This window comes from Poeciliopsis prolifica, unplaced genomic scaffold (assembly GCF_027474105.1).
Source record: "Poeciliopsis prolifica strain line A6 unplaced genomic scaffold, Auburn_PproV2 SCAFFOLD114, whole genome shotgun sequence".
Classification (NCBI taxonomy): domain Eukaryota; kingdom Metazoa; phylum Chordata; class Actinopteri; order Cyprinodontiformes; family Poeciliidae; genus Poeciliopsis; species Poeciliopsis prolifica.
In genome coordinates, this window is record NW_026562489.1 from 673,625 (window position 1) to 697,850 (window position 24,226).

At 39.6% G+C, this 24,226-nt stretch overlaps 1 pseudogene; it reads right to left on the reverse strand.

Moving 5' to 3' along the window:
- Positions 1–19,257: 19,257 nt before the first annotated feature.
- LOC129354640 (receptor-type tyrosine-protein phosphatase T-like) overlaps positions 19,258–24,226 on the reverse strand; it is a 162,055-nt pseudogene continuing 157,086 nt past the window's right edge.

The window sequence follows — 24,226 nt, forward strand, 5'->3', positions numbered from 1 at the left end:
AGACAATTTGCCCGTTGCTCAAGGCGAGAGGAGCGAAATGGCTAAATGACATTGTGCCATTAATTTAATTAGCTTGTAATTGACATTTTAAATGCTTCAGATTTAAATTAGCTGGTCTCGGCATCGCAATGGAAGTCACAGCAACTGTGGAATTGATTAAACCTCTGCACAGCAGCAGCGAGAACAAGACCTGACAGGGAAAAAGAGAGCACATACTGTACTGTGACAGAGTTAGAGATGTGAGCGCAGTGGTGAAGGAGAGTCAGGAAAAAAAAACAAGTGCAGCTTTTGAAACAGAAGAACAGTTGTGAGATGCAAGCAGGAGGTGAAATAAAGAGGTGAGAATGAATGGGAGATGGAGAGGAAACATCGTCTTTCCTTTACCAGATGTTACGAGTTCAGAGGTCATTTGGCTCCAGAGGCCAACCGGTTCTTACTGCTGTAGGACCACATCTTAAAAATACCAGTAATCAAATGTTTGATTTTGTTTTAGATTTGATCTGTTAGGTTTTACTTGCTGCAACTTTTGTCATTCAAAACGTTTAAGGTCCAAAATGTATTTCTGTCATTATGAAAACATATCAAGAACAGGAAGTGTTTGTTTCACATTAGTTCCTTAGTCATTGTTTTTCAGCTGTAAAGTTTTAAATTCAAGCTTCAGATTTCTTTTGTGCTAATACACAAATTATTTTTTATTTAATATAAAGTGATAAAATAAAATATTATATGTATAAAACTGTAAGAACATATCTGTGGAAGGAGCACATGCACATCCCAAGGGCATGTTTGATTTGCAACTGGCTGTGTTTACTTTTCCTCACATGTACAATGTGCATGAAGGTCTGACTGAAATTGCTGATCTGAAAATATTGGTGCAGGAGCTCTGTTATTGAATGACACACGGCTGAACAAGGTTTTGAGCGCTCTGCAAAAAAAGCTGAGCTGCAACAAACTTTAGCCTCAGGTAATTTGAATGCTACAGTTACTGCAGCCGTCAGTGCAACTCAGGAATGTCATTCACCGTTAAGAGGATCTTTCTGCTGAGCGTGCAGGAAGGAACATTCCCAAACAACTCCAAGATGCTGGACAAGCTCTCTAATTTAACCAGTAGCTTTGTGCTACCATCTAAGTCTAGGCTTAACCTTTCAAAATGCAACCCAGCGCAAATTATTTAGTTGTAAGTAGAATTACATTTTGTTATTTCTAATATTTCTTTATTTTTAGAGAGGAGTTGCATCCACAGAGGTTGTGGATGTCAGAGTTAGAAGTTGTTTGGTGCAGCTCACCAGATCACATGACTAAAACATGACTGTGCAAAGCGTCAAATGGTGTCGGCTTCAAACTGATATTCAAAAGGGTTTTAAAAACTATTCAATTATAGTTCAGAAAAAGTGATTGATCAATGGTGCGAAATGGAAACCAGATACTCCTGTGAGCCTCCATGAGACAACGAGGAGGCAGGAGGGAGCGACGCATTGGGAGTCAGAGTGTGTATCAGCAATGCATATTTAACTGTGTGTAGAGGAGTGTAGTGTGCCAGAATGACTGTCGATGTCAGCACTTTCATCTATTTTTTAAGAGAGCTCTTCAGATATGGAGACACACACACACACACACACGCAGGCAGGTGTATCAGTGTGGCGCCTGTTCTCTCTCCTGCACTCTTTTAATATTCTTTCAGCTGCACTTTTTCAAAGGAAGGTCCATCATGAAGACAATCTGTTTGATCTGCTCACTGCCATCATCATGTTGCGGACAGATTAGAGAAAAAATATTCGTAGGCCTTTCAAGGCTTTCACAGGCACTTACAACTGAAATTTTGGATTGTTGATTGGTTGAAAAATCATAATTTGCTTTTTCTATAACAGTAAAATAGTTTTGAGAGAAGCATTTTAATTTCTAATGTGTTTTAATTGCGATTTAATAAAAATCATTTGTAAAATAAGTGTAAACATTCATTCTTCTTTTTCTGTCAATCATTCTGTTGTAGAGTAGCCGCCATGTTTTACGTGCTGCACCGTCGACCTCCTATCACTTGTTGCTAATCACAACTTGTATGATGCAAATAAATTTTATTATAGTTTTGTAAAACATAAAATTTCAATGAAGCCAAAAATGACTTCAGCCAAACAAAAACTTATCAAGAAACTTCAGTGCTTTTAAAAATTGGTTTGGTTCCATTTTGTGAATTTATTTTCATGATTCCAATTTACTTAATTTTACGGTGAGTGGGAAAGCAGCTTTCTGGTTCCATGAAGATGTAGCACCAAGAAGCTCAGCTGCAGCGTCTCCCTGGCGGAAAAACAAACAGGTGGAGACAGAACCACAGTGTTCACAATCCTCACCCATCAGCCCTTTTCTTAAGCGCCCAAATGTCGAACCCTCAAACTGTGGGCTGAAAGATGGCCGTCTTTTGGCCCGCAGGGTGTGAGAAAACAAAAACAGCTTAAAAACATAATATAGTAGAAACAGAAAATGACAGACAGATCACAATAAACCAGACCGTTATGTTTAATCCTTGATTCATCTTCATCAGTGTGAAGTAACATCACACTGATGTGAAGTCAACACATCAATCAAAAAATGCATCATGAAGAGGAAAGAAACATGTAAGTCACAGGACCTGGAAAAAAGAGTAACTGTTTTGTCTTTTCTAACCAGACTCACTATAAGGTCCATAGAGTCTCAGCTTTAACTGTTGGGCTGCAGCATGTTTGGGCTGCAGCATGTTTGAGCTGCAGCATGTTTGGGCTGCAGCATGTTTGGGCTGCAGCATGCAGCATGTTGGGCTGCAGCATGTTTGGGCTGCAGCATGTTTGGGCTGCAGCATTTGGGCTGCAGCTTGCAGCATGTTTGGGCTGCAGCATGGGCTGCAGCATGTTTGGGCTGCAGCATGTTTGGGCTGCAGCTTGCAGCATGTTTGGGCTGCAGCATGTTGGGCTGCAGCTTGCAGCATGTTTGGGCTGCAGCATGTTTGAGCTGCAGCATGTTTGGGCTGCAGCATGTTTGGGCTGCAGCATGTTTGAGCTGCAGCATGTTTGGGCTGCAGCATGTTTGAGCTGCAGCATGTTTGGGCTGCAGCATGTTTGAGCTGCAGCATATTTGGGCTGCAGCATGTTTGAGCTGCAGCATGTTTGGCTGCAGCATGTTTGGGCTGCTCCAGCAACTTCTGAATCTCTCTCTCAGTGAAATAAGGGATTTCAGATAATTTGTCAATTGTTTTATGATCTTTCTCAGTTTGTTGAGCAGAAACGATTGCTTCTTTAAGATGTCTTTCATTGTGTTTAAGCACAACTGTGCGCAACAGAGCAGCAAACTGCCATAACTGCAATTTCTTTTATGGGTGGTCAAGCTGATGATGATCAGTTTCATCAGCAGCGAAGAATTGGTACTTTTCCTATTTAAACCTTACAAAATATAAGCTATAATGAATTATAAAGACATTTGAGTTGTGTTCATGCAAATGCATTATGTAAATGCATCTAGTTTTGTGCAGAAAGTCCTTGAACAGATTTTTCTTGTTGTGGATGTTTAAGTTCCAACATGGCGGCACGCCGAGCCAAGCCAATTAAACGTGTCGTTCCTAATACTCACAGATTGAGCTGCAAATTGGTTGTAAATGGCTTTTGCGTCTGTCTGCTGTCATCACCTACTGTTTAATGTATGGGACCAAACTGCAGCTACAGCTGTGGAGTGCATTGATTGTGCCAAAGTCTAAATAGGCAAATCGAAGTGCAGCAGCTGATGAGCAAATCACCAACGTGAGACGAGATGAAGAGATAAACAGGCTGAACATGATTTACACCAGCGGCAGCAGAAACAACAAGAGTTTGTCCAGAATGAACTGGACATTCTCCAAAAGGTTTGCAACCATGTGCTCGGCTGTGGGATCAGAACTGATTTAACATCAGAATGTCTCACCGAGCGCCAACGACTTGCGGTGTTTTGTCACTTTCATTATATTGTTTGAACCTCTTTCAAGTCTACTCTAAATTATTGCAAGAGACCACAGAGAGACAGTTTATCTACACAGAGCAGTGCTTGTTTTATTTTTTGCTGCAAAGCTGGCTCTTTATCTCCAGTTCAACAGCTCTCCTTGAGAGAGGGTTTGTATGTTTGCAGGAACCTGCTGCGGTTCTCAGCGATGATGTATCCATAACTGAGCCAGAAGGATGTGAAAAATGTGCATCACTCTGTCCTCAGCAACGCGACTGTCGACCTTCTGTTCTGAAAAAACAACACAAGTTTTCTCTTACTGCAGTTTAGGAACTCTGACTTAGATAAACATGTCCAGAAATAAAATCAGAGAACATATGTGGCCTGAAACAGAAGTCTGTGCTTTACTATGACAGTTCTTGGATTCAAGAACAACTCCAGCCAGATAGAAGAGAAAATGTGAGAAGGCAGTGATGCTGCACGAAGCCGAGGTTGGCAGGGATGCTGTCTCTCCAAATTCTGTTCAATATGCTCAGAAAAATAATGTTTTCTCTGTTTAAGTGTTTGAAATACAGCATTAAGTGTTTTTATCTTCTGGGCTTTTCATTTTATATATATCTGATTGTCCGAATAATTCTTGGAATATTCCAGAATAATGCTCCACTCAGAAAACCCCAATGTTGTTGCGTATTTTCCAGGCACTGGTGCCATTTATAGCATTGTTAGACCATGTTATAACCATCACCACTTTCTTCACATTCTTAAATTGACCTCTGTCTCTTTAAGAACCTCCTACCCTTTCTGACACCCCCTTTCAGCACTTTGTCACAACAATGCTCCTCCATGCTGACGTTTGATGCTGTTTGTCAAATGATAAGACCAGCAGATGCAGTTCAATCAATTGCTGCTGCCGCTAGTCTAGAGGAACTGAGTGGTTCTCTGTGGAGCAGATGCTCAGCTTGGAGACGGCGGCTCCCAGGTGGAGTTTTATGGAAACCGGCGATGCGTTGCCAAAGCTGACGTTTGGCTTCCCTGAATGGTTGCCATGGGAGATTAAAGGATTTATCAAACATGTATGAAAGATTCAACGCTCCTCTGCAGGTGTGTGTTTAATGAGGGAATGTTGATTTTGCATAATACCCCCTCCTACCCGTTATCATGCTGCGCTCAGAGTGCAGCCTGAGAAAAGGAAAAAAAAACACTTTCCTTAGCGATCACAGTTTGCCCTTTTCTCCCAAACTTTGATCCGTTACTTTTGTACGTGTCGCACGATAACGGGTCAGGACTGGGTTGTTCAAAGCTTCCTGACACACGGAGTCCAGCTCAGCCTTCAGCTTGGTGCTTTGTTTTAGAATAAAGTCCATTTAATCTTGAGCAGAACTGTCTGTGCCGGGTTTCGTGCATCAGAATCACCCATCCTCTCACAGGAAACGAGCCCGACTTACTGCCGGCAATACGGACCAGACTCTGACACCGCTCATACAGGAACCTGACAGCCTGTACCAAAGGCCCGGTACCCCACACTCCCAGAACCTCCCCACTGGGCTCCGTGAGGGGCCCTCCATGAACACGATCATCAATACTTTAACAAAGGTTCAGTTATTCTTTCAGTGGTTTAGTCAGCTTTTTATTCCTTTAATAAATCAATCATTTGAACACTGCTTCATGTATTTGCTTGTCTTTAACTACAAAATGAAGTTTATCTGAACGTTTTAGGTGTGATAAAAAAGCAAAAACAATCAATTTGCAATTAGACAAAAATTTGCAGTTTCACCCTGAAGATGAGCAAAAACTGGAGCAATTCCTACCAAAAACACGGTCGTTCATGCTCTTCAATTTCATAAACACAGACAGAAAAATGAGACATTTTCTAACAGGCACAGAAATAGTTCACAGTTTTTAAAGGGATTCTGTAAATCTGGATTACAGTGCTGATAACGAGGCTCCTGTTTTTCGTTCACCTTTGCGGTCGAAGCCGGACCTTTCCACGTATCTGTCAAGTGTTTGAGACAAAACGTGAATGTTGGGATGCAAACCTGCTTGAGCATCTGTTGATTGCAGTGGGATGGAAAAGCAATTGCAGATGTCTTTCTAGATGATAGATCCGTGTAATCAGCGTCTACAAAGGAGCAGCATTCAGAATAACAATGTCTTAGCTCCACAGCTTGTTATCATATAGATAGGACAAACACATGCCACCTTCATTGCTGTAAATTTGTCTGACAGAATGCAATCAGCGCCCCGCATCTGTTCGAGGACATCAACCTCTTCAGCAGGTCTCGGTTATGGACCAGCAATAACGTGAAGCTGCAATCCAAACATGAATGTTAAAGGATGAAAATGGTTTTATCAAGTCACAGAGTACAACTGTCTTATTCAGCTTAAAGTCCTTCAGATTTTCCAAGAGATCCATCTCTGGTACCTGTAGGAGATATTTAGAAAGCTACTTGGTTTTCCATTGGCTGGAAAGCAGCCAATTCAGAAGCAGCATTTATTTTTAATAATTGGGTAATTAGGATGACTGTGGATATGGGCCTCTGCACATTATGGTGTGTTTGTTGACTGAACAAGATGGGCAGTTATAGGTACTTTTAAAAACTACGTTGAAAAAATAAACCCCGAGTGTCTCACAACCCGCATTAGAGTACAAGTCGGTAACACCAGTATTTTAACAAAGTACTAAAGTAACATCCACTGACCTGCATGTCCTAATACTTCTGATAATGCAGAAGAATTGTAAATTGTTTTTTTATTCTTATTTAAAAAGTAGTTTATTATGAGCTTGTTTCTGCTGTCATGGCAACCTGACAATAATTTAGGGTAAATTCAGAGGATGGAGAATTTGGAGACTTTATCCTCAAACCTCAGTGATGCTGCCAGGTAAACAGGCTGTGATCCGTCAGGGACCCTCACTGGTCTTTTCTCCATCTGTCCCATTTTTCTATTACCAGCAGCTGCAGGAGGCCTTAAGAGGGAGACCGGGAGGTCACCGGGAGGTCACCGGGAGGTCACCGCGATGTCGCGTCCCGTCTGCACTGCTGAGTGGACCCTAATGTGGATGGGAGAGACTGAATAAGGCAGGAAGAGGAGCTGAGTAAAAAAACAGTAGGACAGTAGTAAGAGCATTATCTCCCCAAACAAGCCAAAGAAAACAGTTCTGGAAGGATGTTGCTTTCCTAAAGACATCACTGCAGCAGGAAAGGTCAGGGGTCATTCCTTTTTTATCTCCCTCTGTGTGTTTGTTTGTGTGTGTGTTCACCTTTTGCAGAATTGAGTAATCATCTGTGTAGCGACATCTGGGCATATGTGAAGGATTATGCATATATTAGCATATTTGTGTTGGGCATGTGTGCTGTGATTCACGCAGCAGGACGAGGGGTCATGTTTCCACCTGCCGCCATGATGCTGAGGGCATATTTGTGCAGCAGGGTGTGTGCGCACATTAGTATGGGCCGGAAAGCACCTAGCGGGGGACCATAAGGTGATAAGTCAGGCTTCTACTCTGAATTATAATGATGCTGTCCTCGTCCAGCTCCCTGCTGGACACCGTCCGTCCTCCAGCAGCCGCAGCCCTACTGTACAGCTCACCACCTCGATCCATTTCTGTGACCTTCCAATATTACACATGGCTTTAGCAACAGGTTTGGTGTACTGTGCTGCTGTTGCTTCTAGAAAACATGAAGCAACCTTTAGCTGATGGACACGACTAACTTACTGGTACTTAGTAAACTGAAAGTTGTTGTCTACATTGAACAGTGTTTGTGAAAACATTTCAACACGACCGACATTCTGATTTACTTTATTTGTTTTTTAAACATGTTGAGAGAAGCTGCTCCTCTAACCTCCCAAATCTATATTTTTAGAAAAGGCTACATTTGAGGGGAAAAAAGGTCTTATTGTTCTGCTCTCAGCTGCAGAGCAGAACTCAGTTTGATTCGGTAACCATTTAAATGTTCATCAGATCGGCGGCTTGATGGTTGTTCAGGAGGCTCCACTTCAAGATGTCTGGTTGCAGCCATTTTCTTTTGTCTGAGCCGCTAATGCAAACAATAAGTTGGGGGGGCGGGGCCAGCAGCAACTCATTTGCATAATAGAAACAGGGCTCTAAACAGCGCATTCCTTAATAAGCTCAAAATAGCCACTGATCAAAATTTGAGAATGATTTTATGTGTTAAATGTAGTAAACATGTTTTAGAGCAGTGGGTCTTTAAAAACATGGTAGTATAAATTGTGTTTTTGTCATGACTCTATGTTTTATCATGAACAACTCCAGGACACATTTCTTTGAAGAATACCAGCGCATAAAAACTGTTTGACTTTTTACAGTTTTAGAGAAAGCAGAGTTGAAGGCTTATCAATCCTCCACAATTTTACTGAATAAATCAGTGAAGTCCATTCACATCCAGAATGAATCGACACAAATCATAGACATACATGGTTTCTGTCTGTCTTTTATTGTTGTTACCTCCCTGGTGAATTGCTTTGGGAGAATTAAAAACTCAATTTTCAAGATAAAATCTTTGTGGTTTAATCTCCTCCAAGTTTCAGCCATCCCAACTCCACAGAACAGTGATATAAATTGCGAACTCACACATTGATTTTAACATTAAAGTGTCTTTTAATGTTACTATAGACTCTACAGAGAATCAGCATCTGGATCTGATGAATCAGACTCTGGCCTGAACTTTTATCAACATTTATCTCATCTTTTCAAATCTTGCCCTTTTCCCTAACGCTTTTCATCTTGCATGTAGAAATAATCATTTTGAACTGATGCTTTCCAGTGACCCAGCTGTGGCACCGTGTTCCTAAATCACACCAACCATCACATCCAGAAATAAGGAGGAAATTCTTCCTCTATGGAGGAAAAACTGAATCTCTATTTAGTCTTGCAATAAACCCAAGAACGTCTCTCCTCTTCCTCAACCAGAAATTGCATCCATTCTATTTATTTATATATCTGCTTCATTCTGCATTAAACTAAATATTTAAGATCCATTGAAAAAATATTTTTCTTAAATGGATCAATTCTTCTTGAAATTATTTATTTATGGAATCTCATTTTAAAACATTTTAAAACATTTTGTCTTACATTACAAAGTGTTGATATTAACAATGGGCTCAAACTGGAATAACTAAACTAATTATTTAACCAATTAAAACATGGATCTGTTTGATATGCATCCAGTGTAGATTTGTTTGTTCCAGTAGTTTAGCACACAGGCTAATTATTCTGGTCAGACAATTAGCCTGTTAAGCTTAGCATAGCTGAACTACATACAACTCCATTTTAGCATCGTTATGCTAACTCTAATGAACTGTTAGTTTACAAAATGTAAACAACTATTTTTTGTGCAGTAGTCTGAGGAAGCTGCTGTTTCTTATGATTAAACATTTTGCAGTACATCAGTCAGGATCTGGTGGAGCGAGGCGGTTAGTTAACCGCTAACCTGCCACCGCGTGGTCCGTGTTTGTGATGCTACAGTTCCCTCTGTGGTTGATGCTCCTGCACAGTCTGAAGTGAAGCAGTGAGATCCCAGAATGCTTTTTCCTCTATGCTGTGATGAAAGCATCCAGTGTCGGATGTTCTTTTCCCCGCGTTTCTTACAGGATTACAGGATTTCCTGACAGTGATGGTAAAGACAGATTGAGGCAGGTTTAGAGTTGGCCCATTGCTGTTCTGCGCCTGCTTCACACGTTGTGATTTCCAAATCATGATGGCTGCTCTTGCACTTCTGGATTTCTGTAAACAAACAGGATGAGCTGCTGGTGGACTGGTCTTCTGCCTGCTTTTCTGTCATGGTGCTACTTTGCACCATTTGTGGTGTAGGTGAAGAGGCAGTCCTTAATTTATTATTTAAAGCCTTTTTACAGATGTAGCGGGTTATACTCACTGACTTCAGTCATCATCAGTGAAAGACCTTTAGTTTGCGTTCAGGTGTAGCCGTGTGAAATTAGTTTTAAAACCTAATTCCAATCGCAGCACCGCTGGAGCACGACAAAAAACCTTGCAGCAGTAATAACAGACTGAATGTCTTTTACCTTTGCCATTAGGAACACAAGACAGCATTATTGACCAGGGCTTCTTTCAGCAGGACAACACTATTATTTCAGAAAATGACATGAAAGCCAGATAACAGCAGGGCGCTCATGTGTCTCGTGTTTTGGATGATCTGGCTGTGACAGGTGCATCATCTGCCTCCTGTAGAGTCTGAACTGTTCTGAATGTCTCGGCTCCTTCCAGTCCTTCTTCACAACAACAGTAACTTCAAGGCCAAGAAAAGAATTTTGGAGGAATTTTTTGGATTATTTGCAGAAAAGAGACATAATGTTGATTAGTTAAATGCTCCTTTCCCTCAATGAAGTTTCCAGGTTTTGATACAAACTCCTCTGTGTCTCAGTAAAAAGCTTTTCTTACCAAACTTGACGCCTGTGACCTAAAGGACGTCTTCCTGGACAATTAAGGCTCCTCTTTTGGGCCACTGTGTATTTTCTGGCTTCAACATGAATTCAGAGCAAAGGAATTTATCAAAGTGAAATTCATCTCCACTACATCAAGAAACTTTTATTCATTTAATTAAAGTTTATTTAGGAAAATAAACTTACAACCATGAAGCAGAAAGGGAGAAACAATCAAGTTATGTGTCAGTTTATAGCTTTACATCCACAAACCCGACCAATCACACTGCACCATGCTGGCCCTAATAATCAGCAAGGAAGAAATGTTTTTGTATAATTCATCTTTCAAACAAAATTAACAGAATAAACCCTCATGCATGGAAGATGAAAAAACAAACAAAACACACATCCAACTAAAGTCTAAAATGCATGGAGTGTTTTGCAGAAGCACACAGGGAGGCAGAGTGAGGGCAGGTTGATCTGACTGGAGAGGGAATCATTTCACCCCATACTCATCTCCGTCTCCATGATTATGCCTGTCAGTAGAAATGGCAAATAATGGTGGCAATGTGCTGTGAAATGAACCCCTATTATGTGTGTGTGTGTGTGTGTGTGTGTGAATCTGAACCAGAGAAAAGGACCAACTGGGCTGTGATGGTGTCTCTAAAAGAGGGGAGGAGGACGACAGTCCAGAGATGTGATTGCTGGCAATCATCCTCTACAGGTCATCAGAATGTCAATCTCAAACACTGAAGCCCAGGATACCCACGAATAAAAAACACACACACACACACACACACACACACACACACACACGCACACACAACACACACACACACACACACACACACACACACACACACACACACACACACACACCCATACTAAAACCCCTTTTTGATCATGTCAAAGATCATGTCTTAATGTTAAACTGGGCCAGTGTGACATTATTGGACATGAAATCTCAGCAATGCCAGGATCTCCTCGTAAAGCTGACCTATCTTGACCTTATTCAGGGCTCATGTTGAGTGTGACTTTCATACTTGATGCATACATTGGTGCAGTTTTCTCCAAAAAGAGCCCTCATCGAGTGATTGTATAAATGATGGCACAAACAAACCTGCTCTGCAGAGATCACCTTCCAAAGTGTCCATTTTGAGTTAATGGTGGCTCATGCGATCTGTGCCACGTTAGAAAAACGTTAGAAAAACGTTAGAAAAACGTCATCCTCTCACCCAGTTCATAGCCTCAAGTATAAACGTAGCTTTACAGGTTGATGCATCAAAATCCATCTGAATTTTTACTGGTAATGCATACAGTTATTTAAAGGTCGCTCCTTTGAATAATCCCAGTTCAGAGCATGAATCATACAATACTTGTTGACGTTTCCCACAAACCATTTTGAATCAAAGCTGCCAGAAAAATTGTTGGCAAGTTGATACAAGAAGTGAAAACATTTAGATCAACTGCTCACAGACCACTTTCAAGCCTTTATTTCTATAAATTATGATGATTTTCCACTTTCTACGCCAAAAATGAAACATTTTCATGTTTAATACCTGCTTTAAGGTTCCATCCATTGTTTCCTGGTTCTTTGGGATGGGATGGCGGGGGCAGCAGGTTTAGGAGGGAACATCCCTGTCCCTCCACTGCTTCCTGGGGATCCCACAGTGTTCCCACAGTGTTCCCACGGTGTTCCCATCCCGGTCGGGATGCCTTTTCCCTCCAGTGAGTTCTGGATGGTCTCTGGCCTGTCTTCCCAACGGGACGTGCTGGAGGCGCTCTGCGGTATCCTGACCAGATTGTAAACATATAATACAGAGTCTGACATTTACTTTACTTCAGATGTTGACATTTAGTTCTGTTTCAGAACGTATTGTTTACTGACTGCAGTTTATTCTGCATTTTATGGCCAGTGCCATTAAATGCTGAGTAAATGTGACTTTTTCTTGTATCTCTCATCTATTTTTTGTTCCAGTCCATTCTATCTTATTTTCCTAAACCTCTTTGTCTCAGAGACTCACTCCTGTCCACACAAATCCACACACACAATCATTCTGAACAACAATTACTATTGAAGGGTTCCTATAGGCCAATACGCTCCGTTAAGCTCAGCACGCCTAAGTAATCTCTCTGAAATTAGCGCTGGATGCTCACTCGCGTACACACACCAACACACACGTACAAAGGCTTTACTGTCAGCTCTCTGACTGAAAATGTCTGGCTGCACGCGCTCTGTGATACTGAGCTCTGTAATGGGAGTCAGTAAACTATGCACAAAGCCCCGTCAAGGAGCTGCATTTCCAGACAGTCTGCCTGAGTAATAATCATCATGGCTGTCAGTCTCTAACAAAGCAGATAACTGCAGAGGGAGACAATTAGGCTGATTTCAGTGGCGCAAACGTTAACTTCAATTCAGCACACCGGCACTCTGACTGTAACTCAATTAGTACATCATTATATTTACCTTTTCCATCTCTCCAACTTCCTCAGCCTTAAATGTTTGATTCTCCACACCGTTTGTCAATCAGATGTTCAGCTGACCAAAGTTGGTGATTCAAAAAATTAATCTAAAGTAGAAATGCAAACTCATAGTTTCAGATATTATATAGTTCACTGATTTTATGGAAACTCCGAAATGCTGTTGCGTCGTTTCTTTGACAGTCAGAGAGAACAGCATCAACATCCTGATGTTATACTTAAACTGTTTCTGTTACTCTAATATCATCTAATATTTAATGCAAATTCTGCTAAAGGTTTAAACACTGATTGAGTTTTTTGCAGTCAGTCTGCAGGGATTACCAGGTTTTATGCAAAGTAGGGTTTTTTTAAACCATAATTTTATAAAACATTTATTTAGTTTTAGAATAAGCTGAATTTTAGTGTTTTTAGCAACTGGTTAATTTTGCAGATAAATGTTCTTCAAGTAGATTTATTATTCTTATTCACCAAAAGTTTAGCAGAGTAATGTTTCTTAAATATATCAACTGGGTGAAATATCTAAGAGTTCTCTCAGAAATATGTCGAAACACAACGACACATCTGGCTGTTCTTCATTTCATAGCTTAGCTGTTTTGTAATTATCCTAAAGATGAGGAAACCCTGCAGTTTTTTTCTTGTTTCCAAACATCCACGGCGCCGTCAGCACAACCTTTTGCACGAAGCGTCTGGTAATTACTCCTCTGTGTTCATTTTGACAGCATTCATACTTTAATTAATGGCCGTCCTGGAGAGAATGAAAAAGGGACTGGATTTGACCAGAGCAGCTGTTCTGTTCGTTCACAACCACATCCGGTGTCACAAGCGTGAGCAGTCAAAACATCAGATGCTGCAGCTGCCGTCTAATTAGAGTTATTCTCTTAACAAGTTTGGTGTTTTGTTGGTGCCTGGAGGCAGCAAGAAAACAAAGCAAAAGTCAAGTGAAAATAATTCACAAAGCTGTCAGCTGAGATGCAGAGGCATGGATTCTACTCCAAAATTGTAATTAAGTCACTTTCCTAAAACAACCATTAAATTATTGTTAATCCATAAAATCTACCTTTGTCAGACAAACGTTCAGTCTGTTGCATATTTTCAGTAGTTTTTGATTAAACACTTGTTTTTGTAACTGAACTGAAACTCTTTGAATTCCACAACACATCTACATGTTAACGTCGTCAAAGTCAAGCTAGCATAACTGACCTACTTCCCTCTGACTCGGACATAAACAACAACATCCACCGTTTCTTAAAGCTGTAACACAGCAAAAGGTTGTTCTACAAAGTGTTGATCTGAAAATAGTGCAGAATTTAGCTCAGATTTCCTAGCACTACTGTGTGTTTATCTATCACATAAAATCTAACTGAAGTTTACACTTTTCCAATGACAGGGTTGGGTTAGGATGCCCCACTCTGCACGCCGCAGACAGACATGTTCTAAAAGGAGATCCCAAAGAATCCAGAAGTTTGCATAGGTCTCCCTGAAATCTGCTCAAATGTTCCCAACACGCCTGGAGGGGACGTGTCTGCAGCTGAGGGAGCACAAAGATTCAGAATAAGAAGTGCATAAGAGCGTCAGGCACATTAGAGGAATCAAATTTTCGCAATGAGTCTAAAACCGACAGAGGGATATGAATTGGATGTGCTGCAGACTTCCAATAACCTTGTTACACATTTCCAGGGTAGAGGAAATATTAATAACCCTGTTTGAGTGGAACAAATATATTATAGTAGCAGTGTGGACCCCTCCCTCTCAGACCCAGATAATGACATTTCAGTGAGAGCAAATGAAATGGGCCAATTTTCAAACTCATTACAAAGTCGGCTCAGAAAACAGGAAAGTGAGTAAAGAATGGGAGCTGATAGACGGTGACAGAGAGACGTTGTGGGTTTCTGTGAGCCGTTCGTGGCCCGGGTGAGGTGTGTGTCTGTGTGCTTTGAGGATACCTTTATTTGATGTGCGTGTGAGCATCAACTGAGCCCAAAGCCGAACTGACAGACAGCTCCCTCTGTGGGGCCCCTCGGTGTTTCTGATTGATCGTCATAATGCCGAGGTACAGGCCCCGTCCTTGGTGCCTATGCTAATCGCAGCCTCATGCATATTTATGAGCTCCTTGGGAATCAAGCAGCTAAATAAAGGATGAGGCTGTTGGCTTGGCGCTGCGGTGATCACCGACTGATTGATTAGAAAAGCAAAAAAATCACCCTGGAAAGACCAAAGGTTTTATTTTTATCTTAGGGAAACATAATGGGAGTGAGTGCATGATGGTGGGATGCTAAGCAAACTCCTGATGAAGTCCAGTTGGTTCGACACGACCTTTCCTTCAGTTTCTTTCTTCATTGTGTTTGACTGTGTCCCCCTGATTGAACCCAGTGAGTGATGAAATATTCCTTAACCTGGTTTATTTTTCATGACCAAACTTTTCATTTTTTTTCTGTTTGACAGTCCTGCTGATCCGGAAGCGAGTTGCTGAATATAAAACATGAAATTGTGCAGATTGACTTTCTTCTATGGGAGCTCAGACCTCAGGTAGGTTCTTGTATTTTTAATCACAATAACGCTGCTTCTTAAAAGCAAATGCACTTTATAATTTGTCATGTCATTTTGAGTTTGACTGATTTAAATACTTTGGATAATTCTAATGAATTATCACTTTAAAAAGTTTGATTGTGTAAAAGGATGAATAATTTTTAAGTGGGCTTGAAGAACGTATTAAAAGCAGGTAATATAACTCACAGTTGGTTAGTTTGATGGCAACAGTGGGAAATAGCTCAAGTTTGATCATTTACTGTTATTATTGCCAAACTTGTTGACATGTTAAAATCTCCTGGTATCACCTCAAGGTAGCGGCATGGCAAGATCCCTTAATCTTGTGATCGAGCCGGGAATCGAACCCAGGACCTTCTTGCTGTTACCAACTGCACCACTGTGCAGCCATATAAATTTGAATCCATTCTTGATATTTTATTAATACATCAAATAATTTGGGTTAAAGTTAGTTTTATTTAGCTTCAGTTCAAACTAAATGGCAACTTTACAAGTTGGGTTAATTTGTAGTCAAATTCAACCCAGGCTACATTTGCCTAAATACAATCTAATCTTATATTTCCAATCTCCTGTAGTCAGTTAGCTGACATCGTCGCTCCTTTGGTAATGATTCATGATTAAAGTTAATCTGGAAAAAACATGAAAATATTATAATACACTGTTAATGAAACTAAAAAGGAACACAAGCAAGATTCCATTCAGTGTTTTGGTCCCTTTATTTACTGTTAACCACATTTCAAACAACTAAACAACCAATGAAAATGGCATCACCAGATCTAAACAGCACTTTGCTTGACAAATAATCATCAGAGTAAGAATTTTACAAAAGAAATGTACAAATTCAGGACAAAACCTCACAATGAATGGATCAGAAACAAAATATAGTACAAGAGTCGTGAATCAAGCACATAAAGTAAAATAAAGCTTCTGTAAAAATAAAAATGGGAAAAGATTTCTGTCATTCCCGCTGTCTTCAGTATAGAACTGTTATAATCTGTCTCAATAGGTCCATAATAAGTCCAGATGGACTCAAGCTGGGGGGGAAGGAGAACGGAAACAAAGACTGTCATATTCTTTTACATGCTTTGCAGAGTGAGCTTTGCTGCTTTTTTGATTATGAATATTTTTGTTGATCAAATCATTCAATTATGAGAAATTTCTGAATAAAATAACCAACACAGGAGTGAATTATATACTTTCTGGTTCTAAAAAGCTTAAGGTAAAGTTGGGTTAGGAGGAAAATCCCCGTTTCAGTGTTAATGTTTTAGATTTCAGGAAACAAGAAAAACAAATACAGAAATCTGACCTCAAATGTATAAAAACGCCTTAAAACCACCACAATTAGTAAAACAAATATGCCAAAATGAAGAAGTTATACGTAGATCCAGTCATTTCAGTAATCACAAAGTGTTGTGAAGGAAATTCTCAGCTACTCTTCCTTACAAAGTTGCTTCTGTTTAAATGTTTGCAGACATTTGTTTCTCCTAGGTTTTTTTTTAATTCAAGTTGATCAAGTCGTTCACTTGTACTCAAAACTTCTCGCACTCACAATTAGTCTCTGCTTGGACTTTGTTCGCTTACAAAACAAGGAACTGCCTTTTGGCACAGTCACCTGGCAACTTCTCAGCCAATAGAATGACAGTGTTGTACCATTTGTTTCCAGTAGAAGGAAACAAAAGCACCCAGCCACACTGAGTAGCCATAGTGTGGCTACTATTGGTTGTAGCAACCTGCGCCACCCATTGGATGTAGGGAGAAACAACGGCCTCACCTTTCTGTTCCATGTTATACGAAACATCCACTAGCAGTATGCTACTGATCGTTAACAGCCTACTGATATTAGGCAGGAGTTTGTTCACTTAGCTAACTCCCTACATCCAGTGGGTGGCGCAGGTTGCCACAATCAATAGTCACCACACAGGCAAACCCGCTAGAAGGAAACAAACGCACCCAGCATGGTTCCAAAGTCAAGCAGACAATGTTTCTTAAGCGAGCAGAGAGTTCAAAGGTTTGGGTAAATGTTCCAAGATTTAAGAAAGACATGAAGTCCTGCTTTCAAAATGAAAACGTAAGCAAAAGTTTTGAGAACAAAAAACGTGTAATCCTGCTTTCAGACTGAAAACGTGTGCTTTATAGTTAGCACAACTACGGTAGCTAAAATGTTAGTTGTGCTAACCTGATGCTAAAGCGCTAACTAGATTTGTATATGCTCTGGAAGAATTACAATTCCTGAGCACAAATTTAATGTTTTCATGATTTGCATGTTGTATAATCCTCTTGAAGTAACATTACTTTATTATGTTTCTAATTTGAAATAGTTTTTAGGGGGGAAAAAGAACGTGGGAGAGAAAACCGAACCATCTGCAACGTAAACCGTCTGTGTTCACTTCAAAATGAGAGCATGAATACAAACATCTACCAACCTGAAGAATTTGTAACAGTCGGTAACCTAAACTTCATTCAACTGAAGGTTGGAAAGTAAATTAGCTTTAGAATTTATCAAAAAAAATCAAATTGCACTAAATGTTTTCATAGTTAGATAAAAAGCTTGAGGAAATATTAGCTCTGCTATTAGCGCATTAGCAGACGTGAGCGTGTCACTGCTGTCCCCTTTCAGCAGATGGTTGACTTCTGCATATTTTTGAATCATCTTAGATCCTGGTAAAGACGGACATTTTTATTGTGTCCTGGTATGTAAAGTCTGTTAACGCCAACAGGGGGCATCTGTTCCCCCTGACTAAGTGGGAGGGAACAGACACCTGCGGTCTCTGTTCTTGTTAGCTCCACATTTCCCTCATGTAGGTTCTCTGTTGATAGGCTGAAATGATTTTCTACCCAATAAAGTCTGTTTTAAACCAGCTCTCCGTGTTGCAGAGTAAAAATAAATGTGAACCATATCTTTGTCATTTTGATGATTAGAAAGTGGAGGGTTGAAACGGAAACTTCACCTCTAACCTCAGAGCATGGCTTAATAATCGGATGGAAATCAAGGACACTTAACAGAGTAAATTCTTTCTGATCAGACTTGGTGAGCACATATCTTGAATGGATCAAATCCATTCATTGCAAAAAAATAGTGCGAAAAAGGTTTCCTCTCTCCATTTACACCTTTCCACTAAGCTCAAAGTGTCACACATGCAAATGCATCACTGATAGCTGGATAGAAGAAAGACTCTTTCCAAAACAGATACTTTTTTTTTTATCATAACAATCAAGCACCCGCATCCTGTTCCAGCAGCTGAAAAAGCAAAATATAAAAAAATCTTATTTTCACACATGTACAGGCTGTAGAAAAGAAAACACCAAATTATAAATGAATGAAAATGACAAACAGCTTTTCAGAGCTGCAGTGAAATAATTTGTTCTGTTGTTTGTTTGACTGTGGTTGCCTTATCTTATTTACAGAAAGAGAGGACGCACACTGGAAGACTCGCTCTTCATCATGTACCCAGAAAGAGAAGAAATTCAGTTGCTTTGGCCTTCAAACGTAGGACATGTTGATCCATGTTCTGCAGTTATCGTTTTCTGACCTGGTAAAACTAATTTTGTTGCATTAGTAACAGTTTGTCTCAGTCAAAGAGCAAAGGTGCTCTAAAAAATGTGATTTCTTTTATTTTAAGCTGACGTTCATTCTGTAAAACCTTCCAGTGTGCTTCGAGCCTTCAGAGGGAGACAACATTCAAGGCGTAGAATATATCTAAAAAGGAAATACTGTACATTAGTCACATCACAGCCTGGCAGAGAGGAAAGAGAAAGAAAACAAGGGGAAAAAATTGGCTTTTTTTTTTTTAAACATCTCAATGTTTTAACATAATTTTTCTTTATACAAGCATGTAAAGTCCATTGTCTTGCTGAAGCAAATGCACACACAAAACATTGAGTGTTTGTTGGCGGCTTTCCCCCCATCCTCTGTACAGGTCACAGGCACACCAAAAGGATGCACACACACGCTCTCCCAGGTTGAGCTCAGCTCAACAAGAAGCTGTTTTTCACTCCGTGGGTCTCCGGGAGGAGGCGTCTGCAGCGGAGACGCGTCGGATCAGAAGGAGTTTCAGAGCCTCTAAAGCCACTTCATAGCAGAACTTGTACTGTTCCTGAGGAGAAGACAAACCAAAGGAGAATCAGACGTTATTTAATCTGAACATTTCAGAAATTCAACTTGAATCGCAGAAGTTAAGAAAGTGTTAAGCGGGTGGCCCATTAAAACAAGCTCTAAACAACATCAGAGCAGTTTTTACCATCAATGTTGTTAAATCATTGTTTTTGTCTTTTAGGAGGCATCTGTGTTATTTAATATTAGAAAAGAAAACTTCTTGGCTGCAAAAGAACAAGTCTAATCTAAACATGCCAGGGGTATGGATAATTTTGTTCTCTCTCGACTATTAAAAAATAAGAATGAAAATAACAATGAAATATGCATGTTATGTTTCTGGAGTAAAAAATTGGCCTTTGAGGCATAAGTAAGGAGATAAACCATAAAATAACAATTATTGTTTATAAGGGCACAAATGGTCAGTGTAATACCTTGACCAATCAATTGCTCTATCCATGAACTCATGACCTTTTACAAAGTATTGAAAAGTAACTTTTTCACATAAAAATAAAAGCTAATTTAGTGAAGCTCTTATAAGAGTCATTACCTTGGATGTGAACATCCTGACTTCACAGCTCTGCTCTGATTTTTCATTGAAGCTCATTTTCCTGCGGTGACCTATAACTCCGTTTTGTTTATGTTCGACCTTGGCGTTGCTGTATTGGCGAGTTTCGCTCGACCTCTTTCAGCTTCATTTTGTGCTAAAAGCATTTGGTGAGAATGTAAAAAGTTATTTGACTAATTAAATTTGTAGTGTCTCTTTGCCGATAATTCAAGGTTTGGATTGTACAACCATCGGGGATCATAATAATTTAAACATCTTTCATCTGTCTCAATTTGCAAATTAGCTTAAATGTAACACCATCTCTAAATACTAAAGTTTATTCTGATTCTCACCATCGTCTCCACCATGTTGGTCTTGTTGTTCCTCAGTGTCTTGACTGTATGGAAAACGTCCACAATGTTCTGCTGCTGGATCATCTCATTGATGCTGCAGATGGCACAAAACGTTCCAGAACGTCCTCCACCGGTGCTGCAGAGCAGAAGGATGAGACCGAAGATCAGCAACACTTAGAAACCAACCGGAGGCGCCTGTAAGGACTCTGGAAATCATCACATGTCACAGACAGAACAATTTGTGCAAATCATAAGACGATGAAATGAAAAATAGATCTCAATTTTTTTTATACTGAACAAAAATAGAAACGGCCCATGTGTTGTTGCCATTCGGCGTTGGCAACTGTAAATGAAAATGTTGTTGTACAAAAGTAATATTTCTCTTGATTTGTGTATAATTTGTAATCCAACCTGCTGTCAGTAAGCATTACTCAGTGAGTTGGTTTTTGAAGCTACTTTCTGTTAAAATATTAAAGCCAGGAGTGACTCAGCTCCTGTATCCTTAGCTTTGATAGTGTCAAACCAACACAAGCTTTAAAGAATTATTTTTTATTGTGAGGTATGTGTAATATTCCAGTTTTGTTTCAGAAAGCATTGCAGCACCTCAGGTCCTCTGTACTTTGAGACCAGATTTGCAAAGCTCTTCCTTTAGAAATTCTTTGTCTATTCTTGTTATGTTTTTTTTTCCTGCTTTGGGATAAAAATTAACATGAAGGTGCGGGAGAAATAATATTTTAAATACATTGCAAGTGCTTTAGGTTATATCTTGGGGCTAAAAGACATTAATATGATGAACCTAATTACTGAAGAACAAGAAGCAGGAAAGCTGATTTGATTTAAAACGGGTCAGGACTCGAGTGGCCAGTAGGGTCAAGACAACTGAATAACTTTCACACTATAATCAGATATGTATGAGAAAAGTCCAGTACTGTGCATATCTAAAAGTTGCTGCTCTAGAAATCTAATTAAAGCCACAGAGAACGGTTCCTTGCATCTGAATTAGTATTTATACTGGTAATTAGGTCCCAGAAATCAAAAGTTATGAATATTTCAGTTTCCTGGCTGTTGTTTTAGGTGGTGCTTTAATCCACATTGATGTTTTTGGATTACTGATGCTGCTCAGTGAAATTAGCAGAGATAAAGACCAGACTTCCTCTGACTGCTGTTGGGAAAATGAACTGATAGAAACATATAATGCATTTCTAATTTGAACCTCATTCTCTGTGAGGTTTTACAAAATGTTAGTTTAAATACTGGACCAAAAAATAGCTCAAATCACTCAGGGGTCACCGACCTCTGACTTTCACCTTTCTACTATATTTAAGATTAAGTAGCAGGTAGCAAACGCTCTGTAACTTTTTTAAACATATTTTTACCAGCAGCAGGTGGTGGGATCATGGAGATAAAAATGGTGATTATTGTGGCGTTAACGCATCCAGTAAATATAGATTTTGATATTTAATATGGAAACTAAACATCATCAGGCAGCAGAGTAATCAATGAGACTCAACAGGAATTAGTGGTTCACATATTTCATGGTGGTTGAAGTCAATTGGCATCAATACTCTGCAAATGTTTACCTTGAAACCATCACAAATAAAGCAAAAGATCATTTTCAAAGTCATATTAGCAGTGAAATGTTTCTGCTTGTGATGCAGTTTCTACTCTGAATGTCAAAGCTTCTTATAAATCCAGTCATTTTTATACATATTCTATGCAACCAGGATCATGACTTCAAGAGGGTCTTAACTTGTGAAGTTAGTTTCAAACATTAAGCCTTTATTTATTGGAACAAAACAGAATCATATTTTTGTACCTCTGCTTTATCCAACATATTCTTTGGAGACTGAATAATAGCACAAACACAGTGCTACCTTCTGCTATTCTCCAAAGTTATTTGCTTCAATTGAAACATGAAGATCAGTGGGGGAAGAGGAATCGATGTTCCTGCTGCTAATTGAATCATCCTCTTTTATCATTATTACTGATGTTACAGAGGAGCAAAATCAATCGCTTTGTTTGATTAGTCAGTGTCTACACAGAAGCAATTCATTTTTCTGTGTTAAGCTTAAAAATATTTCTGGATTGAACTTTTAGCTGAAAGTGAAACTCTAGCCAAGTGACCTTAACTGTTATTTAAAAATGAATCATTTCTAGATTTATACCTAATTTTATGGACATTATTGACTAATTTGACCTGCAGGACCTGACGGCAGTTTCTGCAGTTGGATCTTATTCCTGCAGCAGTTTGAAGTGGGAGACGTCGCCTGGAAGAGAACATCTTTGGATGGGTGTATTCCTGTTAGGTTTTTTTACATCTGCTGTTTTACTTCCTCATTTGTTCTGCACAGATGGATTTTTTATGGAGCTCGGCAGAGTTTGTGAATTTGAGTGTGTGTAATCAGCCTGTTACCGACAGTGTTATAAATTTGAAAAGTGGACATTGAAGGATTGTTTTACTGCATGAGATGTAGCACAACAACAGAAGCACCTCCAAACAGTAAAGATAAATGATCTGTGTAATTTGTTGCAGTGTTGGCGCAGAAGATTAGTTTTTTTTTTTTTTTTTTTTTTTTGAAGCTGTGCATAAGGATGAAATTGCTATTAAATGAATCAGAACCAAGTTTGTATTTCTGAGCTGATATTTAAAGGGAAACTTACAGTTTTAGAAATATAATAGTGTGGAGCACTTGTTGGCCGAAGAAACTTTTTTTTGCCACAATGAGCTTAGAGAAAATGAATTTAATACATCAGAAAGTAAAAGTTAATGTTTCCACACAAAATAACTTGTTTGATTGTGATTCTGTTTGTTGCATCAGTCCGCCTGGGTTGAGCCTCTTCGTTCTGCTGGGATAACCAGCAGAGGATCTGCACCGTTTGATGTTCATGCTTTGTTTTTCCAATACGTTTTTGGAAACTTAACTAATCCAAATAGAAGTTTCCTATTCTATTAGGTTTATATGTTGTTTTCTAAGGCGAAAGCTGCTTTTCGGGCCCAGACGTCAGAATCCCAGCTGCAGAAATGGTATTGACTACTGATGACTACTTCATAGAATCTGATCATAAATTTTTCCTTTAAATCGTTGGACAACTCCAGCTGCGGCAGTCAACAAACTGCATGTTTTAGACTTTTTCCTGCCTTGGGTGCCTCAACAGGGGAATAATGAATTGTTCTGGTCTGTCCATACAGAAATACCGTTTGAAAACTCAGAAATTAAACTTTTAAAAATGATGAAATTGTAGCTTTACTTTGCTTTGTTAACAGTCTTTTCAATGTTATCAGATGATTCTGAACCCATCCAAGCACTGAACAAATGCTTAGAACAGATAGATGTGTGGAGGTGCCTTAATTTTCTACAGCTGAACAGAAACAGAATTGTTTGGGTTAGAAAACTGTCCAGTTTAATCTGAATAACATTTAAAATCTCTTTAAGTGCTTAAGGAGCTTTGTGTCTTTGTTTCGTCTCCTGTACTCACAGGCAGTGCACCACAGTCCTCCCGTCTCCGCCGTCGTACTGCTCCTGCCACTTGGCCAACCTCCGGACCAACTGGAGGATGGAGCGCTTCGAAAGAGGCGTGTCCTGTAGGCGGGCCAGCCAATGAACTGGAAGTGCTGCACCAGGCGGTAACCGTCCTGTGGCTGAGAAGAAAGGTGGGAATTTAAAAGATTGTTAAAGCAGCAATGACGTGTGTTTCTGTTTAAAACAAAAACACACATTTTTGTTCTAGGAAGCAGCTAAAATATCTAAATCTGTAAAAGTTGAAAAATCAATAAAAAAATATACTAGAAGAGGTCACAAAAGATGCTTGTTTTATCTTTGCTTTGTGATCAAATGTACTTCAAAGAAAATTTAATTTGATTCAATTTATATGTGA